General features: G+C 52.7%; 1 protein-coding gene across 1 annotated transcript in view; it reads right to left on the reverse strand.

Moving 5' to 3' along the window:
- tanc2b (tetratricopeptide repeat, ankyrin repeat and coiled-coil containing 2b) overlaps nt 1-12,436 on the reverse strand; it is a 264,706-nt gene that overhangs the window by 146,254 nt on the left and 106,016 nt on the right. The window lies entirely within an intron of this gene.

The following is a 12,436-nucleotide window of genomic DNA, read 5'->3' on the forward strand; positions in this document are numbered from 1 at the left end:
GCAACAGACCCATTATGACTGGTGGGGAGCAACAGACCCATTATGACTGGTGGGGAGCAACAGACCCATTATGACTGGTGGGGAGCAACAGACCCATTATGACTGGTGGGGAGCAACATTATGACCCATTATGACTGGTGGGGGCAACATTATGACTGACTGGGGGGCAACAGACCCATTATGACTGGTGGGGAGCAACAGACCCATTATGACTGGTGGGGAGCAACAGACCCATTATGACTGGAGGGGAGCAACATTATGACTGGTGGGAGGAACAATATGGTTGGCTGGGAGCAACATTATGACTGGTGGGGAGCACAACATTATGACTGGTGGGGAGCAACAACATTATGACTGGTGGGGAGCAACAGACCCATTATGACTGGTGGGGAGCAACAGACCCATTATGACTGGTGGGGAGCAACAGACCCATTATGACTGGTGGGGAGCAACAGACCCATTATGACTGGTGGGGAGCAACAGACCCATTATGACTGGTGGGGAGCAACAGATTATGACTGGTGGGGAGCAACAGACCCATTATGACTGGTGGGGAGCAACAGACCCATTATGACTGGTGGGGAGCAAATTCATTATGACTGGTGGGGAGCAACAGACCCATTATGACTGGTGGGGAGCAACATTATGACTGGGGGAGCAACATAATGACTGGGGAGCAACAGACCCATTATGACTGGTGGGGAGCAACAGACCCATTATGACTGGTGGGGAGCAACAGACCATAATGACTATGCAACAGACCATTATGACTGGTGGGGAGCAACAACCCATTATGACTGGTGGGGAGCAAAGACCCATTATGGCTGGTGGGGAGCAACAGACCCATTATGACTGGTGGGGAGCAACAGACCCATTATGACTGGTGGGGAGCAACAGACCAATTATGACTGGTGGGGAGCAAAGACCCATTATGACTGGTGGGGAGCAACCAACCCATTATGACTGGTGGGGAGCAAACCCATTATGACTGGTGGGGAGCAACAGACCCATTATGACTGGTGGGGAGCAACAGACCCATTATGACTGGTGGGGAGCAACAGACCCATTATGACTGGTGGGGGGCAACATTATGACTGATGGGGAGCAACATACCGATTATGACTGGTGGGGAGCAACAGTATGACTGGGGGGAGCAACATAATGACTGGTGGGGAGCAACAGACCCATTATGACTGGTGGGGAGCAACAGACCCATTATGACTGGTGGGGAGCAACAGACGCATTATGACTGGTGGGGAGCAACAGACCCATTATGACTGGTGGGGAGCAACAGACCCATTATGACTGGTGGGGAGCAACAGACCCATTATGACTGGTGGGGAGCAACAGACCCATTATGACTGGTGGGGAGCAACAGACCCATTATGACTGGTGGGGAGCAACATTATGACTGGTGGGGAGCAACAGACCCATTATGACTGGTGGGGAGCAACATGACCCATTATGACTGGTGGGGAGCAACAGACCCATTATGACTGGTGGGGAGCAACAGACCCATTATGACTGGTGGGGAGCAACAGACCCATTATGACTGGTGGGGAGCAACAGACCCCATATGACTGGTGGGAGCAACATCCATTATGACTGGTGGGGAGCAACATTATGACTGGTGGGGAGCAACAGACCCATTATGACTGGTGGGGAGCAACAGACCCATTATGACTGGTGGGGAGCAACAGACCCATTATGACTGGTGGGGAGCAACAGACCCATTATGACTGGTGGGGAGCAACAGACCCATTATGACTGGTGGGGAGCAACAGACCCATTATGAAGCAACAGACCCATTATGACTGGTGGGGAGCAACAACCCATTATGACTGGTGGGGAGCAACAGACCCATTATGACTGGTGGGGAGCAACAGACCCATTATGACTGGTGGGGAGCAACAGATATGATGCCCATTATGACTGGTGCAGGAACATTATGACTGGTGGGAGCAACAGTATGACTGGTGGGGAGCAACATTATGACTGGTGGGGAGCAACAACATTATGACTGGTGGGGAGCAACAGACCCATTATGACTGGTGGGGAGCAACAGACCCATTATGACTGGTGGGGAGCAACAGACCCATTATGACTGGTGGGGAGCAACAGACCCATTATGACTGGTGGGGGGAGCAACGACCCATTATGACTGGTGGGGAGCAACAGACCCATTATGACTGGTGGGGAGCAACAGACCCATTATGACTGGTGGGGGCAACATTATGACTGGTGGGGAGCAACAGACCCATTATGACTGGTGGGGAGCAACATTATGACTGGTGGGAGCAACATTATGACTGGTGGGGAGCAACAGACCCATTATGACTGGTGGGGAGCAACAGCATTATGACTGGTGGGGAGCAACAGACCCATTATGACTGGTGGGGAGCAACAGACCCATTATGACTGGTGGGGAGCAACATTATGACTGGTGGGGAGCAACAGACCCATTATGACTGGTGGGGAGCACAACATTATGACTGGTGGGGAGCAACAGACCCATTATGACTGGTGGGGAGCAACATTATGACTGGTGGGGAGCAAAAGACCCATTATGACTGGTGGGGAGCAACAGACCCATTATGACTGGTGACAGGGGAGCAACAGACCCATTATGACTGGTGGTGACTGGGAGCAACAGACCCATTATGACTGGTGGGGAGCACCCATTATGACTGGTGGGGAGCAACAGACCCATTATGACTGGTGGGGAGCAACAGACCCATTATGACTGGTGGGGAGCAACAGACCCATTATGACTGGTGGGAGCAACAGACCCATTATGACTGGTGGGAGCAACAGACCCATTATGACTGGTGGGGAGCAACAGACCCATTATGACTGGTGGGGAGCAACAGACCCATTATGACTGGTGGGGGCAACATTATGACTATGGGGAGCAACAGACCATTATGACTGGTGGGGAGCAACATTATGACTGGTGGGGAGCAACATTATGACTGGTGGGGAGCAACAGACCCATTATGACTGGTGGGGAGCAACATTATGACTGGTGGGGAGCAACAGACCCATTATGACTGGTGGGGAGCAACAGACCCATTATGACTGGTGGGGAGCAACAGACCCATTATGACTGGTGGGGAGCAACAATGACATTATGACTGGTGGGGAGCAACAGACCCATTATGACTGGTGGGGAGCAACATATGGCTGACTGTGGGGAGCAACCCATTATGACTGGTGGGGAGCAACAGACCCATTATGACTGGTGGGGAGCAACAGACCCATTATGACTGGTGGGGAGCAACAGACCCATTATGACTGGTGGGGAGCAACAGCCCCATTTGACCTGGTGGGGACCCATTATGACTGGTGGGGGCAGCAACATTATGACTGGTGGGGAGCAACAACTTGGGGAGACCCATTATGACTGGTGGGGAGCAACATTATGACTGGTGGGGAGCAACAGACCCATTATGACTGGTGGGGAGCAACAGACCCATTATGACTGGTGGGGAGCAACAGACCCATTATGACTGTTGGGGAGCAACAGACCCATTATGACTGGTGGGGAGCAACAGACCCATTATGACTGGTGACATTATGACTGTGGGGAGCAACAGACCGATTATGACTGGTGGGGAGCAACAGACCCATTATGACTAGTGGGGAGCAACAGACCCGTTATGCGCAACATTATGACTGGTGGAGAGGAACAATATGGTTGGCTGGGAGCAACATTATGACTGGTGGGGAGCAACATTATGACTGGTGGGGAGCACAACATTATGACTGGTGGGGAGCAACATACCCATTATGACTGGTGGGGAACAACAGACCAATTATGACTGGTGGGGAGCAACCGACCCATTATGACTGGTGGGGAGCAACCGACCCGGTATGACTGGTGGGGAGCAGCCGACCCGGTATGACTGGTGGGGAGCAGCCGACCCATTATGACTGGTGGGGAGCAACCGACCCGGTATGACTGGTGGGGAGCAGCCGCCCCGATATGACTGGTGGGGAGCAACAGACCCATTATGACTGGTGGGGAGCAACATTATGGCTGGTGGGGAGCAAAAGACCCATTATGACTGGAGGGAAGCAACATTCTGACTGGTGGGGAGAACCAATATGGTTTGTTGGGAGCAACATTATGACTGTTGGGGAGCAACAGACCCATTATGACTGGTGGGGAGCAACAGACCCATTATGACTGGTGGGGAGCAACAGACCCATTATGACTGGTGGGGAGCAACAGACCCATTATGACTGGTGGGGAGCAACATTATGACTGGTGGGAGCAACATGGGGAGCAACAGACCCATTATGACTGGTGGGGAGCAACATTATGACTGGTGGGGAGCACAACATTATGACTGGTGGGGAGCAACAGACCCATTATGACTGGTGGGGCAACAACCCATTATGACTGGTTGGGAGCAACAGACCCATTATGACTGGTGGGGAGCAACAGACCCATTATGACTGGTGGGGAGCAACAGACCCATTTGACTGGTGGGGAGCAACAGACCCAATATGACTGGTGGGGAGCAACAGACCCATTATGACTGGTGGGGAGCAACAGATTATGACTGGTGGGGAGCAACAACCCATTATGACTGGTGGGGAGCAACAGACCCATTATGACTGGTGGGGAGCAACAGACCCATTATGACTGGTGGGGAGCAACAGACCCATTATGACTGGTGGGGAGCAACAGACCCATTATGACTGGTGGGGAGGAGACCCAACTGGTGGGGAGCAACAGACCCATTATGACTGGTGGGGAGCAACATTATGACTGGTGGGGAGCAACAGACCCATTATGACTGGTGGGGAGCAACATTATGACTGGTGGGGAGCAACAGACCCATTATGACTGGTGGGGAGCAACAGACCCATTATGACTGGTGGGGAGCAACAGACCCATTATGACTGGTGGGGAGCAACAGACCCATTATGACTGGTGGGGAGCAACAGACCCATTATGACTGGTGGGGAGCAACAGACCCATTATGACTGGTGGGGGGCAACATTATGACTGATGGGGAGCAACATACCGATTATGACTGGTGGGGAGCAACAGTATGACTGGGGGGAGCAACATAATGACTGGTGGGGAGCAACAGACCCATTATGACTGGTGGGGAGCAACAGACGCATAATGACTGGTGGGGTGCAACAGACGCATTATGACTGGTGGGGAGCAACAGATCCATTATGCCAGGTGGGGAGCAACAGACCCATTTGTACTGGAGGGGAGCAACAAGATGACTGGTGTGGAGCACAACAATAAGACTGGTGGGGAGCAACAGACCCATTATGACTGGTGGGGAGCAACATTATGGCTGGTGGGGAGCAAAAGACCCATTATGACTGGTGGGGAGCAACAGACCCATTATGACTGGTGGGGAGCAACCCATTATGACTGGTGGGGAGCAACAGACCCATTATGACTGGTGGGGAGCAACAGACCCATTATGACTGGTGGGGAGCAACAGACCCATTATGACTGGTGGGGAGCAATATGACTGGTGGGGAGCAACATTATGACTGGTGGGGAGCAACAGACCCATTATGACTGGTGGGGAGCACAGACCCATTATGACTGGTGGGGAGAGACCCATTATGACTGGTGGGGAGCAACAGACCCATTATGACTGGTGGGGAGCAACAGACCCATTATGACTGGTGGGGAGCAACAGACCCATTATGACTGGTGGGGAGCAACAGACCCATTATGACTGGTGGGGAGCAACATTATGACTGATGGGGGAGCAACAACCCATTATGACTGGTGGGGAGCAACAGACCCATTATGACTGGTGGGGAGCAACAGACCCGCAACATTATGACTGGTGGGAGGAACAATATGGTTGGCTGGGAGCAACATTATGACTGGTGGGGAGCAACAACATTATGACTGGTGGGGAGCACAACATTATGACTGGTGGGGAGCAACATACCCATTATGACTGGTGGGGAGCAACAGACCCATTATGACTGGTGGGGAGCAACAGACCCATTATGACTGGTGGGGAGCAACAGCAGACTGGTGGGGGTAAAACAGACCCATTATGACTGGTGGGGAGCAACAGACCCATTATGACTGGTGGGGAGCAACCGACCCGGTATGACTGGTGGGGAGCAACAGACCCATTATGACTGGTGGGGAGCAACAGACCCATTATGACTGGTGGGGGGCAACATTATGACTGATGGGGAGCAACATACCGATTATGACTGGTGGGAGCAACAGAGCCCATTATGACTGGTGGGGAGCAACAGACCCATTATGACTGGTGGGGAGCAACAGACCCATTATGACTGGTGGGGAGCAACAGACCCATTATGACTGGTGGGGAGCAACAGACCCATTATGACTGGTGGGGAGCAGCAACATTTGTACTGGTGGGGAGCAACAAGACTGGTGGGGAGACATTATGGCTGGTGGGAGCACAACAATAAGACTGGTGGGGAGCAACAGACCCATTATGACTGGTGGGGAGCAACATTATGGCTGGTGGGGAGCAAAAGACCCATTATGACTGGTGGGGAGCAACAGACCCATTATGACTGGTGGGGAGCAACAGACCCATTATGACTGGTGGGGAGCAACAGACCCATTATGACTGGTGGGGAGCAACAGACCCATTATGACTGGTGGGGTGCAACAGCCCCATTTGTACTGGAGGGGAGCAACAATATGACTGGTGGGGAGCAACATTATGACTGGTGGGGAGCACAACAGTAAGACTGGTGGGGAGCAACAGACCCATTATGACTGGTGGGGAGCAGACCCATTATGGCTGGTGGGGAGCAACAGACCCATTATGGCTGGTGGGGAGCAACAGACCCATTATGACTGGTGGGGAGCAACAGACCCATTATGACTGTTGGGGAGCAACAGACCCATTATGACTGGTGGGGAGCAACATACCCATTATGACTGGTGGGGGGCAACATTATGACTGATGGGGAGCAACATAACGATTATGACTGGTGGGGAGCAACAGACCCATTATGACTAGTGGGGAGCAACAGACCCGTTATGCGCAACATTATGACTGGTGGAGAGGAACAATATGGTTGGCTGGGAGCAACAGTATGACTGGTGGGGAGCACAACATTATGACTGGTGGGGAGCACAACATTATGACTGGTGGGGAGCAACATACCCATTATGACTGGTGGGGAGCAACAGACCCATTATGACTGGTGGGGAGCAACCGACCCATTATGACTGGTGGGGAGCAACCGACCCATTATGACTGGTGGGGAGCAACCGACCCGGTATGACTGGTGGGGAGCAACAGACCCATTATGACTGGTGGGGAGCAACATTATGACTGGTGGGGAGACCCGGTATGACTGGTGGGGAGCTGACTGGTGGGGAGCCCATTATGACTGGTGGGGAGCAACAGACCCATTATGACTGGTGGGGAGCAACATTATGGCTGGTGGGGAGCAATAAATTCATTATGACTGGTGGGGAGCAGCAGACCCATTATGACTGGAGGGGAGCAACATTCTGACTGGTGGGGAGAACCAATATGGTTTGTTGGGAGCAACATTATGACTGTTGGGGAGCAACAGACCCATTTTGACTGGTGGGGAGCAAAATTATGACTGGTGGGGAGCAACAGACCCATTATGACTGGTGGGGGCAACATTATGACTGGTGGGGAGCAACAACCCATTATGACTGGTGGGGACTGTGATGACTGGGGGAACAACATTATGACTGGTGGGGAGCAACAGACCCATTATGACTGGTGGGGAGCAACAGACCCGTTATGGCTGGTTGGGAGCAACAGACGCATAATGACTGGTGGGGTGCAACAGATCCATTATGCCAGGTGGGGAGCAACAGACCCATTTGTACTGGAGGGGAGCAACAATATGACTGGTGGGGAGCAACAGACCCATTATGACTGGTGGGGAGCAACATTATGGCTGGTGGGGAGCAAAATACCCATTATGGCTGGTGGGGAGCAACAGACCCATTATGACTGGTGGGGAGCAACAGACCCATTATGACTGGTGGGGAGCAACAGACCCATTATGACTGGTGGGGAGCAACAGACCCATTATGACTGGTGGGGAGCAACAGACCCATTATGACTGGTGGGGAGCAACAGACCCATTATGACTGGTGGGGAGCAACAGACCCATTATGACTGGTGGGGAGCAACATTATGACTGGTGGGGAGCAAAAGACCCATTATGACTGGTGGGGAGCAACAGACCCATTATGGCTGGTGGGGAGCAACAGACCCGTTATGACTGGTGGGGAGCAACAGACCCATTATGACTGGTGGGGAGCAACAGCCCCATTATGACTGGTGGGGAGCAACAGACCCATTATGACTGGTGGGGAGCAACAGACCCATTATGACTGGTGGGGAGCAACAGACCCATTATGACTGGTGGGGAGCAACATTATGGCTGGTGGGGAGCAAAAGACCCATTATGGCTGGTGGGGAGCAACAGACCCATTATGGCTGGTGGGGAGCAACAGACCCATTATGACTGGTGGGGAGCAACAGACCCATTTTGACTGGTGGGGAGCAAAATTATGACTGGTGGGGAGCAACAGACCCATTATGACTGGTGGGGAGCAACAGACCCATTATGACTGGTGGGGAGCAACAGACCCATTTTGACTGGTGGGGAGCAAAATTATGACTGGTGGGGAGCAACAGACCCATTATGACTGGTGGGGAGCAACAGACCCATTATGACTGGTGGGGGCAACATTATGACTGGTGGGGAGCAAACAGACCCATTATGACTGGTGGGGAGCAACAGTATGACCCATTATGACTGGTGGGGAGCAACAGACCCATTATGACTGGTGGGGAGCAACAGACCCATTATGACTGGTGGGGAGCAACAGACCCATTATGACTGGTGGGAGCAACAACATTATGACTGGTGGGGAGCAACAGACCCATTTGTACTGGTGGGGAGCAACAATTATGACTGGTGGGGAGCACAACATTATGACTGGTGGGGAGCACAACACCCATTATGACTGGTGGGGAGCAACAGACCCATTATGACTGGTGGGGAGCAACATTATGACTGGTGGGGAGCAAAGACCCATTATGGCTGGTGGGGAGCAACAGACCCATTATGACTGGTGGGGGCAGCAACAGACCCATTATGACTGGTGGGGAGCAACAGACCCATTATGACTGGTGGGGAGCAACAGACCCATTATGACTGGTGGGGAGCAACAGACCCATTATGACTGGTGGGGAGCAACAACCCATTATGACTGGTGGGGAGCAAAGCCCCATTATGACTGGAGGGAGCAACATTATGACTGGTGGGGAGCAACATTATGACTGGTGGGGAGCACAACACTGGTATTATGACTGGTGGGGAGCAACAGACCCATTATGACTGGTGGGGAGCAACAGACCCATTATGACTGGTGGGGAGCAACAGACCCATTATGACTGGTGGGGAGCAACAGACCCATTATGACTGGTGGGGAGCAACAGACCCATTATGACTGGTGGGGAGCAACAGACCCGTTATGCGCAACATTATGACTGGTGGGGAGGAACAATATGGTTGGCTGGGAGCAACAGTATGGCTGGTGACTGGTGGGGAGCACAACATTATGACTGGTGGGGAGCAACAACATTATGACTGGTGGGGAGCAACAGACCCATTATGACTGGTGGGGAGCAACAGACCCATTATGACTGGTGGGGAGCAACAGACCCATTATGACTGGTGGGGAGCAACATTATGACTGGTGGGGAGCAAATTATGACTGTGGGGAGCAACAGACCCATTATGACTGGTGGGGAGCAACAGACCCATTATGACTGGTGGGGAGCAACAACATTATGACTGATGGGGAGCAACATACGATTATGACTGGTGGGGAGCAACAGACCCATTATGACTGGTGGGGAGCAACAGACCCATTATGACTGGTGGGGAGCAACAGACCCATTATGACTGGTGGGGAGCAACAGACCCATTATGACTGGTGGGGAGCAACAACCCATTATGACTGGTGGGGAGCAACAGACCCATTGGCTGGTGGGGAGCAACAGACCCATTATGACTGGTGGGGAGCAACAGACCCATTATGACTGGTGGGGAGCAACATTATGACTGGTGGGGAGCAACAGACCCATTATGACTGGTGGGGAGCAACAGACCCATTATGACTGGTGGGGAGCAACATTATGACTGGTGGGGAGCAACAGACCCATTATGACTGGTGGGGAGCAACAGACCCATTATGACTGGTGGGGAGCAACAGACCCATTATGACTGGTGGGGTGCAACAGCCCCATTTGTACTGGAGGGGAGCAACAATATGACTGGTGGGGAGCAACATTATGACTGGTGGGGAGCAACAGACCCATTATGACTGGTGGGGAGCAACATTATGGCTGGTGGGGAGCAAAAGACCCATTATGACTGGTGGGGAGCAACAGACCCATTATGACTGGTGGGGAGCAACAGACCCATTATGACTGTTGGGGAGCAACAGACCCATTATGACTGGTGGGGAGCAACAGACCCATTATGACTGGTGGGGAGCAACATACCCATTATGACTGGTGGGGGGCAACATTATGACTGATGGGGAGCAACATAACGATTATGACTGGTGGGGAGCAACAGACCCATTATGACTAGTGGGGAGCAACAGACCCGTTATGCGCAACATTATGACTGGTGGAGAGGAACAATATGGTTGGCTGGGAGCAACAGTATGACTGGTGGGGAGCACAACATTATGACTGGTGGGGAGCACAACATTATGACTGGTGGGGAGCAACATACCCATTATGACTGGTAGGGAACAACCGACCAATTATGACTGGTGGGGAGCAACCGACCCATTATGACTGGTGGGGAGCAACCGACCCATTATGACTGGTGGGGAGCAACCGACCCGGTATGACTGGTGGGGAGCAACAGACCCATTATGGCTGGTGGGGAGCAATAAATTCATTATGACTGGTGGGGAGCAACAGACCCATTATGACTGGAGGGGAGCAACATTCTGACTGGTGGGGAGAACCAATATGGTTTGTTGGGAGCAACATTATGACTGTTGGGGAGCAACAGACCCATTATGACTGGTGGGGAGCAACAGACCCATTATGACTAGTGGGGAGCAACAGACCCGTTATGCGCAACATTATGACTGGTGGGGAGCAACATACCCATTATGGCTGGTGGGGAGCAACAGACCCATTATGACTGGTGGGGAGCAACAGACCCATTATGACTGGTGGGGAGCAACAGACCCATTATGACTGGTGGGGAGCAACATTATGACTGGTGGGGAGCAACCCATTATGACTGGTGGGGAGCAACAGACCCATTATGACTGGTGGGGAGCAACAGACCCATTATGACTGGTGGGGAGCAACAGACCCATTATGACTGGTGGAGAGCAACAGACCCATTTTGACTGGTGGGGAGCAAAATTATGACTGGTGGGGAGCAACAGACCCATTACGACTGGCAGGGAGCAACAGACCCATTATGACTGGTGGGGAGCAACAGACCCATTTTGACTGGTGGGGAGCAAAATTATGACTGGTGGGGAGCAACAGACCCATTATGACTGGTGGGAGCAGCAAACCCATTATGACTGGTGGGGAGCAACAGACCCGGTTGACTGGTGGGAGCAGCCGCCCGGTATGACTGGTGGGGAGCAACAGACCCATTATGACTGGTGGGGAGCAACAACATTATGACTGGTGGGGAGCAACAGACCCATTATGACTGGTGGGGAGCAACATTATGACTGGTGGGGAGAACCAATTATGTTTGGTTGGGAGACATTATGACTGTTGGGGAGCAACAGACCCATTATGACTGGTGGGGAGCAACAGACCCATTATGACTAGTGGGGAGCAACAGACCCGTTATGCGCAACATTATGACTGGTGGGGAGCAACATACCCATTATGACTGGTGGGGAACAACCGACCAATTATGACTAGTTGGGAGCAACAGACCCATTATGGCTGGTGGGGAGCAACAGACCCATTATGACTGGTGGGGAGCAACATTATGGCTGGTGGGGAGCAAAAGACCCATAATGACTGGTGGGGAGCAACATACCCATTATGACTGGTGGGGAGCAACCGACCCGGTATGACTGGTGGGGAGCAACCGACCCATTATGACTGGTGGGGGCAACCGACCCGGTATGACTGGTGGGGAGCAGCCGCCCCGGTATGACTGGTGGGGAGCAACAGACCCATTACGACTGGCAGGGAGCAACAGACCCATTATGACTGGTGGAGAGCAACAGACCCATTTTGACTGGTGGGGAGCAAAATTATGACAGGTGGGGAGCAACAGACCCATTATGACTGGTGGGGAGCAATAGACCCATTATGACTGGTGGGGGGCAACATTATGACTGATGGGGAGCAACATACCGATTATGACTGGTGGGGAG

Source organism: Oncorhynchus nerka, linkage group LG16, assembly GCF_034236695.1.
Source record: "Oncorhynchus nerka isolate Pitt River linkage group LG16, Oner_Uvic_2.0, whole genome shotgun sequence".
NCBI classification, from domain to species: Eukaryota; Metazoa; Chordata; class Actinopteri; order Salmoniformes; family Salmonidae; genus Oncorhynchus; species Oncorhynchus nerka.